This window comes from Lynx canadensis, chromosome E1 (assembly GCF_007474595.2).
Source record: "Lynx canadensis isolate LIC74 chromosome E1, mLynCan4.pri.v2, whole genome shotgun sequence".
In the NCBI taxonomy this organism is placed as follows: Eukaryota; Metazoa; Chordata; class Mammalia; order Carnivora; family Felidae; genus Lynx; species Lynx canadensis.
This window is the reverse complement of record NC_044316.2, coordinates 57,569,819-57,582,601: the sequence shown is the minus strand read 5'-3', so window position 1 is coordinate 57,582,601 and position 12,783 is coordinate 57,569,819. Positions and strand designations below refer to the sequence as shown.

Sequence of the window (12,783 nt, the reverse complement as noted above, 5' to 3'; positions counted from 1 at the left end):
GTCGGGACGGGGGACGGGGAGTTAGTGTTTAATGGGGACAGAGTCTCAGCCTGGGATGATGGCAACGTTCCGGAGGTGGGTGAACGGATGGATGGCTGTACGACAGTGAGAATGTATCTCGTGCCACTGGACTGCGCTTAAAAATGGCTAAAATTGTAAATTTTGTTATATATATTTTACCGCAGTAAAAAAAAAATGCGAACAACCCCTCCCCCCCCAAAAAAAACCCAAAACAAATTTTTTTAAACAGTAGATTCAAAATACCCCCAGGGGAATAACAGTTCTCCTGAGGTCCTTCTCTCTAAAAGGTGATTTCTGAGGGTCCAGTTGTGTGACACCAGTGAGGTGAGTGTCCCAGGGGTTGGAATGTCAGGAATAATGTCGGGGGGGGGGGTGGTCACCGAGGGGGAAGAAAGGGCTGCCAGGGCCCGAACAGGGCTGTGCCCTGGCTGCTGTAAGGCATTTGAAGGCCGGAAGATTATTGTCCTGGGGCTGTTGACACAAATCACCACGCCCTGAGGGCTTAAAACCAGGGAGCTTTATTCTCTCACAGCCTGGGGGCCAGCAGACCCCAGCCAGGGACTCTAGGGGAAGAATCCTTCCCGCCTCTTCCAGCGCCTGGTGGCTGAGACTTGTGCTTGGCTTGTGGCCGTGTCCCTGTGGCTTTGACTCCGTCGTCCCACGGCCTGTCCCCTGTGCCTGGTGTCTTCTCCTTCCTGGTCCCCAGAGGGACACTCATTGCAGCTAGAGCCCCCCTAATCCAGGGCGGCCCCATCTTGACCCTTAAGTACACCTGCAAAGACCCTGTTCCCAAATAAGGGAATCCCGTTCTGGGGTTCCAGGTGGACATGTGTCTCTGGGGGATGCGATTCCACCCGGTACCCCTGGCATCTTGTCCGCGCGCCATCGGCCCGTGGGGTCCTGCAGACTCATCGAAACAACCCGATGCTGGACTGGTCAGCGGGGGTGCCTGCTGAAAGCCCTTCAGGAAGAAGCTGAACGCCCGCCCGCCTGCCTCCTCTCCAGGGCTCGGGGGCCCAGGGAAGTTTCCGTGCCCACAGCGGAGTCTCTGGACTCTGTCGACCTTGGGGAGTTTCCCTCTCTGGGCCTCAGTTTCCACCCCTGGCCCACCCGGGGCAAGAGGGTGGTACTCGGTAGTGCCTGTGGACACCGTGGATGCTATAAATGCCACTCGGCTGCGGGTGTCACCTGTCCTGTGACCAGTGAGCCCCCTTCACTTCCCAGATCCGTGCTGAGTTCAGCCAAGCACAGAAGCTTCTCCCCCCACGGCCCCTCCCAGCGAGGGCAAGGTGCCCGCAGACCCCATCCCCCCAGATCTAGCAGGAGTGATGTGACGACGGTATCCAGGGCCGTGCAGAGCTCCGGGCCACTGGGCTGGGCCTGGCGAGCCCAACACAGCCAGGGGAGCCCGCTGGCCACAGCAGGTCAGAGGAAGGCAGGGCCTGGGGGACAGGTGGGAGGGTGTACGCACAGGCAGAGCTGCTCTGCTCGTGTCCTGGGACCAGGAGACTCACTACTCAGCCGGGTGGGCTTTACCCGTGTGCACTCGGTGAGTGTCAGCAGCGGATCAGTATCGCCGGGGCCGGACTGGGACAGGACTTCCGGCCTGAGGGCACACACCTTGTAGCGGGGGCTCTGGCGGGTAGGCCCTGAGCCCCGCCAGGCTTCCTGGGAGAGGGATCCAGGCTGCCACCACACAGAGTGACCGTACCCCTGCCCTGCCCTGAGGGGGCCGTTCAGGGGCTGGCCCCACCCTGAGGCCTGTGTGGGCTGTGGGCTCAAAACTCCGATGGCCAGAACCTGCTAGAACTTCCCAGTCCCTCCCACAGTGGCTTGAGGCCTCTGAGATGTGAGCCGGCGCCCTCCCCTCCCCTCCTCTCTCCTCTCCTCTCCAAAGGTGAATTTCTTTTCAGAAGGAAAAAAAAAAAAACCTTTAAATTGAAGTGGCTCTAACATCATGATCTCCATCATCAAAAGTCATGTTTAAGCCACCCACAGTTAATTTTTTATTTATAAAATTGCGCCCTTCACCTCCAATTCCCCTTAGAGAGAGAGAGTACAAAACGGGCCATTTAATAAAATCCCGGGTGAGATGACAGGAGTCACGGAGGACAGGCAGGCCTCCCGGAGCCACCCCCAGCCCCCTCCTCTCCAGGAGGGCAGGTGCACCCCCTGGGGTGGGCAGGGCCCCCCCCCCGAGGCCCTTCCCGCCACCCGCAGCTGCACCCCTGCAACACATTCAACACCAGTGGCGTCTGTCCTGTGAAAAAAACCAGTGCTGTCCCTGCGCGTGTGGAAAACACAGAAGGAGAAAAGCAAAGCAAAAGCGGGCCCGCCGTGCATCCCGGACTGAATGAGTGTGTCCCTCAAGTGCTCCGGCTGACATCTGCCCCCCCCACCGTGATGGCACCAGGGGGCCTTTGGGAGGTGAACAGGGTCGGATGAGACCACGAGGCTGGGATTACGGTCCTTGTAAGAAGACACGAGAGCTCGCTGGGTGCGCGCCAGGTGAGGACAGCGGGAAGACAGGAAGCAGGCTCCGGCCGGGACCCGAATGGGCCCGCACCCTGACCCTGGACCTCCCTGCCTCCGGCGCTGCTCAAGCCGCCCAGGCCGGGGCATTTTGTTACGTGCGCCATGTTCTGGCAGAAAGACCCCCTCTCCCTGCTGCAGACATCGGAGCCTCCTCCTGCAAAAACGGGTCTGTTGTCGGGGGCGCCCGGGGGGCTCAGTCACTTAGGCGTCTGACTCTTGATTTCAGCTCCGGTCATGATCGTGGGGTGGGGGGATCCAGCCCCATGTCAGGCTCTGCGCTGAATGTGGAGCCTGCTTGGGATTCTGTCTGCCTCCCTCTCTCTCACTCTCTCAAATATATAAAGAAAGGAACATTTTCAAAACTGGGTCTGTCGTCACCGGCAGCATGGGCAAACATTTCCCTCCTGGACCCACCTCAGGGAGAGGCCGCTTCTCCCCCCCACCCCGGAGCAAAGGCACCTGCGGCTGACTCTTGCCCCTGGAGCTGAGGAGCACAGGTGTTCCAGAATGACGGGCGGTCCGAGCACCCTTCCCCAGAAGCGCAGGAGGCTGGGACGAAGGTGGAGTGGACCGGGATGAACATCCGAGCGCCCCTCTCTCACCCGGCCGTCGGGGAGAACATCGCCCACCTCGTGGCGCTCATTCGGGGCTTGTAACGCGCACTCTGTGTCCGGTGCGTCGTCGATGCTCAATCTGTAAGACCCAAGACGGTGACTAGAAAGGCACCTTTAGCGAAGAGGAGTCCCAGCCGGTCACGAACCCGTGTTCCGCCTTCTCCGCATCCTTCCGTTTCCTGCCCAGCGGGGAGTCCACGGCAAACGAAGGGCCGTCGCGAGCGGGCAGGGTCTGTACTTCAACCTGAGGGGCGCGTGTCTGGCAAATTGTTTGGCACGATCCACACTAAAACCTGGTTTTATTAATGGACACGTGTTCTTTTCATGACAAGGGCAATGCCCGTGAGCCGGAGTTTAATTTCTGAAGGACAAAACGTGTCATGTACCAAAGGAAGCAGGGACACAGGGGTCACCTGTGTCATTTGGATGGAGGAGGAGAATTGGGGAGGGAAGCCCACGTGGGGTCGGCGTGGAGGGGACTAGACGGAGGCTGGGGCGAGGCTGTGCTCTGGGAGCTGGTGGCTGCAGGGAGGTCCAAGCAGGCAGGGAGACGGGGAAGGGTCTCCGTGGGTGGGTGAATCGCGTCCACGACAGGGATCCCCCAGAGCAAAGATCACTCTAGAAGGACCCGGTCCCTTCTTTTCTTTTTAGTGTTTATTTATTTTTGAGAGAGAGAGAAAGAGTGCAAGCTAGGGAGGGACAGACAGAGAGGGAGACACAGAATCCACGAAGCAGGCTCCCGGCTCTGAGCTGTCAGCACAGAGCCCGACGTGGGGCTTGAACCCACGAACCGCGAGATCATTGTCTGAGCCGAAGTTGGACGCTTAACTGACTAAACCACCCAGGTGCCCCCCAATCCCTTCTTCTAAACGGTAGTGCAGTTCAGGTCCCTGGAGGCAAATGCTTACTGCCTCGTTCGTTCGTTCGTTCGTTCCTTCGTTCGTTCATTCATTCAATTATTCATTCACTCAGCAGACGTCCACTGCCTCCCTGGGGGGCAGCCCCGAGCCCGGCTCTGCAGGTGGGGTTGAAGTCAAGTGCGGGAGGCCGTGCCGGACAGTGGGAGTTCCCACGCCTACGGGTGGGGGGGCAGTCTATGCCCCCCTCCCCCGCCCGGCAGAGTCACCACCGTCTCATGGCTCCGCAGACGTGGTGTGGAGGCCGTCGCGGTGGGGGTGGGCTGGGCGAGGACCCTCCGAGTTCGGTGAATGCGTCTCGCTCTGTTTGGACTCTGCTGAAGGGGCTTTCCACAGACGCACGTGGGGAAGTCAGCACCCCTGGCCTGATGAGCTGTGCTCCTCTAGGAACCTGATCATCCAGGCAAAAATCACCATAATTGATTATCCCGCTGAGCGGCGGACAGCAGTGTTTGCTAACAGAGAGGCCGAGAATCACGAGTTTGCCCTCGGGCGTCATCAAGCAAGGCTGGGGGGGGGGGGGCCTCCCTCCCTCTCCGTCCCTCGCCCCCAGGACGGGTGGTAGGGCGGGGTGGGCGACGTGCTAGAGTAGGGGCGGGTGGGGAGCCCCTGCTCGTCCCAGAAATGCAAGGCAGGCCCCGTCCTTGTCTGGCTCACACCTGGAGTGTGGCCGGACCACAGCAGGAGTCGGTTTAAATGGGGACCGCTTCCCTTTCACGCCGCGTGGCGTGGGGGAGAGCTCATTCCCCCCCACAGAGGACAAGGAAGGGCCTGGCCTGCAGCTCAGGGAAGACAGGGCTGCCCTCCGTGTGCCACGGACGCTGGAGGCATCAGGCTCAGCGGGCCCTCCAACCATCCCTCTGGTTCTGAATTTTTCAAAAACACAGAGGCTCTTTGGAGATGGACGCGGGTCCCAGCCTCTGAGTCTCCCGACGGGGACGCGGCAGGTGTAATGCCGGTGCTCATACTACATGGTTGTTGCTTTGCCCAGACGAGGACACTCGGGACAGTGAGAGGCATTTCGGGGAACTCGGAGACTGTTCGAGGAGCCTGGAGGTCAAGGCTGGCGGGTAAGGATGGGACTGCCTTGCCCGCCCTGACCTGTGCTGGTGTTGCCTGTTGCAGATCCCGGGGCCCAGCGTCCCCGGCACTTAGAGGAAATCTGCGGGTTGGGCACAGAGCCTGGAGAGCAGAGGATCCAGAGGGAGGCGTGGGAGTTGTCGGGTGGGAGGGACGCAGGGCGGGCAAGGCGCGGTCCTGTACCCCAGACCCTCCGACTGCGGGGCGGGGAGGCAGACTCCTCTCACCCAGCTCCCGTGCCGTGCACTTGGCCCAGACCTGCGCTCTGGGCTGTTTGCTCACCGGGGCTGGATGGATTGGATTAAATGGAACTAAATTGAATCGGGAGGAAAACTCACTTTAAGAAACCGAGAAAAAAGTCAACAATGAGAAAACCCCCAAATCAACTGAAGGCAGCGGTTGATGCGAGTGGATTGATTCAATCCATTTCATTTTGTAACGACGCCTTCGTCTGGCGGGGCCTTCCGATCACGCCTGCCCCTCCTCAGAGTCCCTCCGTGAGCCGCGTGTGCAAACGTGCTAGAAGTGGCTTTTGCCACCGTGCCGGAGAGGGAACGCGCCAATCAGCAACCAGGCTGCGGCCGGGCCGCCTCAACGCCCGTTTCCCCACCGTGTGAGCCCCACCTTGGCCCACAGGCCTCTCTGCTGAGGCTGGGGTCCCTGGGGGGAGGTGGGGGGAGACCGCCACGAAACCCAGCCGTGGTGATCGTCACCAGCTCCAACAGCATGTCAGGCGGGCTCTGTGCAGCTAAGTGTTCACTGCCCGCCGAGAAGGGCACCTTCCTCTAGTGGGTGAGAGGGAGTGTGGGCAGTGGGAGCCTGCCCCCCAGGAAACCAGCCGTCCCGGTGACTGGGGGTGCCGCTGCTTTGCCCATTCACGCATTTCCTCATGTGAAAAGGGAGGATAGAACAGTGCGCCCTCCTTAGGGTCATGAGGGCTGAGTGAGGCTATAGTTGTCTGTATTTGCTCTTCAGGACCATGTTGACGATGGTAAACGACAGTGATTTTTTCCATCTCAAGAAAGAGGCCCTGTCTGGGTGCCTTTGGATTCTAGAAGCTTTTTGCTTGCTTTTTTTTTCTGGTTTATGATAAGTTTAAAACACACACACACACACACACACACACACGCAGGGCAGAAGGGAAGGGGGAGGGACTGTTTAATGAGTATACAGTTTCCTTTCAGGGTGACAGAGAGTTCTAGAACCAGATACTGGTTGCACAACCATGTGAATGTACCTAATGCCACTGGCTTGTACGCTGTAAAGTGGTTAAAATGATGAATTTTACAAGCATTTTGCCACAATTTAAAAAGATGTGCATTGGGATGCCTGGGTGGCTGAGTCGGTTGAGCGTCCGACTTTGGCTCAGGTCGTGATCTCACGGTTCGTGGGTTCGAGCCCCACATGGGGCTCTGTGCCGGCAGCTGGGAGCCTGGAGCCTGCTTCCGATTCTGTGTCTCCCTCTCTCTCTGCCCCTCCCTGCTCATGCTCAGTCTCTCTCTCTCTCTCTCTCAAAAGTAAGTAAACATTAAAATCATAGAAATTAAAAAAGTAACAAGATGTACACAATCCGTACACATATAATTATGCAACACAAGGAGCAGCTGGCTGGTCTCCATCTGTGGAGTGTGCAGCTCTTGAACTCGGGGTTGTAAGTTCGAGCCCCATGTTGGGTGGAGAGCTTACTTAAGAATGAAAATCTTTAGGGGCGCCTGGGTGGCGCAGTCGGTTAAGCGTCCGACTTCAGCCAGGTCACGATCTCGCGGTCCGTGAGTTCGAGCCCCGCGTCGGGCTCTGGGCTGATGGCTCAGAGCCTGGAGCCTGTTTCGGATTCTGTGTCTCCCTCTCTCTCTGCCCCTCCCCCGTTCATGCTCTGTCTCTCTCTGTCCCACAAATAAATAAACGTTGAAAAAAAAAAAAAAGAATGAAAATCTTTAAAAAAAAACTCTGAAACTTTATTGATATAAATAAGGAAAATTTATGTCCAGAAGAAGCACATAGTGGACACATGCACACCCCTCATTTCTATTTTTTTTCCAATTTTTTAAATATTTATTCATTTTTGAGAGAGAGAGAGAGACAGAGCACAAGCAGGGGAGGGGCAGAGAGCGAGGGAGACATAGCATCCAAAGCAGCACAGCCCTCGTTTCTAATCTCTGAAGGCAGGATTAGGGGTCCAGACACACTTGTGCGGTCCCCAGGCCCCCAAGCTCAGCTTTGTGACTTCAGGCAAGTGCCTTGGTCTGTGGCCCCAGGCCCCGGACCGTAAAATGAGTAAATACATGGAAGCTCCTGGAAACATCACACAATTCCACACAACGTGTAGTCACTGCTGAAGTCGTGTGTTTGTGGGATTTAGAATGCTCCTACCTCCCTTCCTACTTTGACTGATATTAGAATAGATCTACCCGCCATGAGTGACATCGGAGGTGGGAAGAGATCCAAGCAGAGTGACCGGGGGCGGGGGGCGGAGGGAGGTCCCGGTTTGGGATTAAATACCTCCATCAGTCGGCAAAGTCTCTGTGTGCAGGTAACCTCAGAACCAGGTGCTGGGGTTGGGGGGGGGGGAAGAAGAGGAAAGGGAAACCCAGAGTTTGGGGCGAGCAGAAGAAAACACACGAGAGTGTCCCCAGAGTTACGCAGAAGACGGGTTAGGAAAATCTGGACCCCAGGCCCACGGCGTTCTGTTTTCCGTTGTCTTCGTTAAACCAGACGTGGGCTCCCGGCCACGCTGCAGGTGCACGCGGCACAGGGGCTTCTCCTGGGCAGGTCTCCTCGGCTCCCGGGGAGGCAGCGCTCCCTCCTCCAGACCTGACTAGTCAGTGAGCAAATAGCAGCCAGCAACCAGATGCACGGTGGCGACATTGATTGTAATTCTCTCTCCTCTCTCTTTTTCTTTTCTTAGAGAGCCCACAGTGCCTCGGGAAAAATTGGCTGAATAAAAGGTATAAAGACTTTCTTTGTTTTTTTTTTTTTCCTGAATAGTTTTTGACAGATGTGAGCATGTTGAACGTCTTGGGTGCTGCTGCTGCTGAATGCCAGGGGTTTCCGGGGCTTCCTGCTCACTGGAGGGAGGGGGCTGGGGGAGGGGGGGCAGAGAATGGAGAGTTTGACTTGCTTCGCACTCGATGGCGTGTCCTCTCTTGTCCCCCAAAGCGCCAGCCCGAGTTGTGCTGGGAAGGCAGGTGTGGGGACCAGAGGAGCCAGAAGGGAAATGAGGGGACAGGAGTGTGTTTATGGGTGACATTGCTTAGCAACTGCCACCAGCCAGAGAAACAGTCCCTCCTCCCCCCTCCTTTGCTCTGCCCCCACCCCCGACCCCAGGTACTTGACGCACAGATGCGCGTTCCCCTGGCCTTCGGAGCCTGGGGTGCTGCATGTCCCCGCGTGGCCCAGTCTCCTCGGGGAGGGGGCCGCAGAATCGGCTCAGGTCCCAGCGGTGACCCTCGTGGGGGAGACCGGACCCTCCTGACCCCAATCCCCGGTCCATGACCCCAGCCCTCGGTCTGCGCACTCCTTGCAGCCAAACCTCCATCACCCGCCTGCAGCCGATCTCCTTCGAAGGTTCGCTTGTAGAATTTGACTTTGCAGAAAATTCTATCGTAGCTGTGATGTATTATCTGTTGTGAACAGATTAGAGAGTGCAGGTCCGCCATGTGTTTGTAACCCTGGGCTCCCCGCTGGCTTCCTCGGGGTTGAGGGCAGTGCTCCTGGGTCTCAGGCCTTGTGCCCAAGATAGCCCAGCGTTTTCTGCAGATCCAAAAGGCAAAACAAAGCTGTTGGGTGGCGGGGTCTGATGTCCGCCTGAGCCAAACACCGGAACCTCCTTTTGGTGGTCTCTTTTGTATTGTTTTTACCCCCAAGTACACGCTGGCCTCAAAAGTGGGCACTGTCCAAATGGCCAGGGAGCTGTGTCCTAGAAGCTGGTCACCGCAGGGCCACCCGGGTTCGTGGAAAGGGCAGTCCTGGCCCTGCTCACTGGTGGGACGGGGACAGTGAGGCAGAGCTGAAGGCTCCTGTTCCCGTGCATGACAGGGTCCCCTGGGAGGGGCCGGGGGCTGTCCGTCAGCGTCCGATGCAGTTCGACTGGGGGGAGACGAAGAAAGTGTGCTGGCGTGGGCCTCGTGCTCTCATCGGCGAGGTCTCCCCCTCGCAAGGCAGGGCCTCCTGGACGTGCCATTTTGTAAACCGAGTCTTACTTTACAGAGAAACGACCAAAGGAGTCCTCAGATGAGTCTGTGTGTAGGTCAAGGAATCCACCTCCTAAGGGGTGACACAGCGATTTGTCTGCCTCGTAAGCTCAGGTTTTTGCACGTTTGTTTTTTGAACAGCTTTACCCAAGTCTGCGCACACAATCGACTACGCGTGTTAGAGTGTGCAATTTGATTAAGTTCTGACACCTGTTTGTACCCCTGACGTCGTCATTACAGTCAAGATACTGGACGTATCCATCAGTCTCCTTCGAAGGATGTATCTTTTGTCTCTTCCTCCGTGCTCTCCAGTCCCCTTTCCTGGCAAACACTGATCTGCATGAGTCCCGTCGCTCTAGAACAGTGTGTATTCCCTACGTTCTAGACAGATAAAATCATACCGTATGCGTTCCTTCTTGTTGTCAGAATAAGTATTCTGAGACTCCCCCAGGTCATGGTGTGTGTGAATAGCTGATGCCTTTTTGTTGCCGAGCGGTGTTCCATGCTGTGAGTTCACTACAGCGTGTTTTCTCCGTTCACCCCTGGAAAGACACCAAGCTTTTTGGTTATTACGCATTATTCCCGTACAAGTGTTTGTGAGACACATGCCTTCTTTTCTCTCGGGTAGAACACCCACAAGCGAAATGACTAGAGTTCATCGTGAGCCTGTGTTTCGCTTTTTAAGTAAACGTCAAAGTGTTTTTCCCAAGTGTTTGTACCGTTTCGCCTGCCCGCCGGCCACGTGCGGGAATTACACCCATCTCTCCAACACTTGTCGATTATTCTACATCCTCTCCAACACTTGGTGCCGTTGGCTGTGGTAATTTTCGCCATTATGATGGGCATTGGGGTGGTGTCTCATCGTGGTTTAGTTTGCATTTCCCTGCTGATGAGTGATGCTGGACATCTTTCCATGTGGTTGGTTGACGTCCATCATCTTCAGTGAAGTGTCTTTTCCAACCTTTGCCTGTTTTTTTTAATTGGGTAGTTGTCTCCGTACTGTTGCATTTGGGGAGTTCTTTATATATACTGAATACAAGTCCCTTACAGATGCATGCTGTGCAGGCATTTCCTCCTAACTGATCTGTCTTTCTACTCGCGTAACAGTGTCTTTGGAAGAGCTGGCGTTTTAAATTTTGATAAATTCCAGTCTATCCATTTGTTCTTACGATCATACTTACAATGTTGTATCTAAGAAAGCTTAGCCTGACCCTGGCTCACAAAGATTTTCTTCTCCTGTACTTTCTTTAGACATTTTGTAGGTGTTAGATTTTATGTTTAGGTTTCTGGTTTATCTTGAGTTCCTTCCTGCATGTGGTACAAGGTATGGGTTGAGGGTCATTTTTCTGAACTGAAGCTGTGCATTGATTTCAATATTACTTATAAAAAGACCATCCTTTCTCCTTTGAGTTGCCTTTGCAACCTTGTCAAAAATCTGTTGTCATATGACCTGATCCCTTTGATCTATATGTAGTCTGTCTTGGTGCCATTGCACACTGTCATGACTATCATAACTTTGTAATAAATCTTGAAATCAGGTGATGTTAACCCTCCAACTTTGTTCTTGTTTTTCAAAGTTGTATTGGCTACTCTAGGCCCCTTAAATTTCCATATGGATGGCATTGAATCTATAGATCACTTGGCTGGCCGGGGAGGGGGGGTGGGATCATTAACATCTTAACCATATGGAGTCTTCTGCCTCATAAACAAGTTATGCCCCTCCATTTATTTAAGACTTCTTTAACTTCTCTCAACAGTGGTTTGTACTTTTCAGCCGGTGGGTCTTGCACAACTTTTGTCAAACTTACCCTAAGTATTTCATATTTTTTATGGCTACTTTAAATGGTATTTTTCCTTCCGTTTCTGACTTTTGCTAGTGTGTAGTCATTTTTTAAAACCGTGTGTATGTTGATCTTGAGTTCCACATCTTTATCGAGCTTACCTGCCAGTTCTAGTAGCTTTTTTGTGGATTTCATCATATTTTCTGCAGACGATCACATTGATACAGATGATCCATTGATAAAGACAAGTTTACTTTTTCCTCTCCAATCTTGATGTCTTTACTCGTTGCTGTTGCTTTGTTTTTGCTCCACCAGCTAGAACCTCTAGGACACCGTTGAATAGAAGTGTCATGAGAATAAACACCCTTGTTTTGTTCCTGATAGTAAAGGGGAAGTAATTCTTCTACTAATTGTCATGTTAGCTGTAGGTTTTTCATAGGTTCCCTTTCATTCCGCGTCTATCGCCAGCGTGCTGAGAGTTTTTATCGGTTTTTATTAAGAAAGGATGTTGAGTTTTCTTAAACTCTTTTCTTGTGTCTATTGAAATGATAGGTGCTTTTTCAGTTTGTGAATCAGATGAATTAGATTTCCAAACTTGAAACGAGTCGATCACTTACTATTTTTTAAGTTCATTTATTTATTTTGACAGAGAGAGAGAGAGAGAGAGAGAGAGAGAGAGAATCCCAAGCAGTCCCTTCCCCATTAGCATGGAGCCCGATGCGGGGCTTGAACTCATGAACTGTGAGATCGTGACCTGAGCTGAAGTAGGAAATTTAACTGACTGAGCCACCCAGGCACCCCTGTTTTCCTATTTTTCTTTATTTCCTTTTTTCTTTTTTGTTTGCTGTCTTTTGAACAGAGTTTTTAAAATTACTGTGTTCCATTTTATTTCCATTACTGACCTATTAGTTATCGCTCTTTGTTTTGTTATATTGATGGTTGCCTTAGAGTTTATGAGTTTTTTAAGCTGGTTCCCACCTACCTTCAAATAATTGTTAACCCACTTGACATACAGTATAAGCATACTTCCATTTCTCCATCCTGGTCTTATATACATATGTTATAAGCCTTGCAACATAACGCTATTTGTATTTCTTTGTTTAGACAGTAAGTCGTATTTTAAAGAGATTTAAGTGATAAGAAAAAGCTCTCCTGTGTTTTTCCATATAGCTACCATTTCTGGTGGTCTCCATTCCTTTGTGTGGATCCATATTTCCATCTAGTGTCATTTCCCTTCTCTCCGAAGGACTCCCTTCAGTATTTCTTACATACGGCACCAACCTGCCGGTGGTAAATTCTTTCAGTGTTTGTGTATCTGAAAAAGTCTTTATTTCAACTTCATTTTGGAAGACACTTTTGCAGGGTGCAGAGGTCTGGGTTGACAGGTGCTTTTTCTTTCAGTGCTGCAAAGGTTCAGGGCCTTCACGGCTCCCGTGGTCTCAAAGCCTGCTGTCATTTTCATCTTTGTTCCTCTGTACAGAATGTGTCCTGTTTCCCTGGCTCCTTCTAACATTTTCTCCTGCAGTGTTTAATCTGCCATTAATTTCATCCGGTGTATTTTTTTTCACATCAGATATTGTAGTTCATATTCTACAGGTTGAATTTGCACATTTTCCAATATCTTACATGTCTCTACTTACTTTCT

At 53.3% G+C, this 12,783-nt stretch overlaps 1 protein-coding gene across 5 annotated transcripts in view; it reads left to right on the top strand.

The window, feature by feature from the left end:
* The window catches only part of RBFOX3 (RNA binding fox-1 homolog 3), a 419,860-nt gene that overhangs the window by 290,095 nt on the left and 116,982 nt on the right, over positions 1-12,783 (top strand). For all 5 annotated transcript variants that reach the window (XM_032591117.1, XM_032591119.1, XM_032591116.1 and 2 more), the window contains exon 4: positions 8,073-8,112. The gene's annotated coding sequence lies outside the window, so the exon portion shown is untranslated. The remainder of the gene's footprint in view (positions 1-8,072; positions 8,113-12,783) is intronic.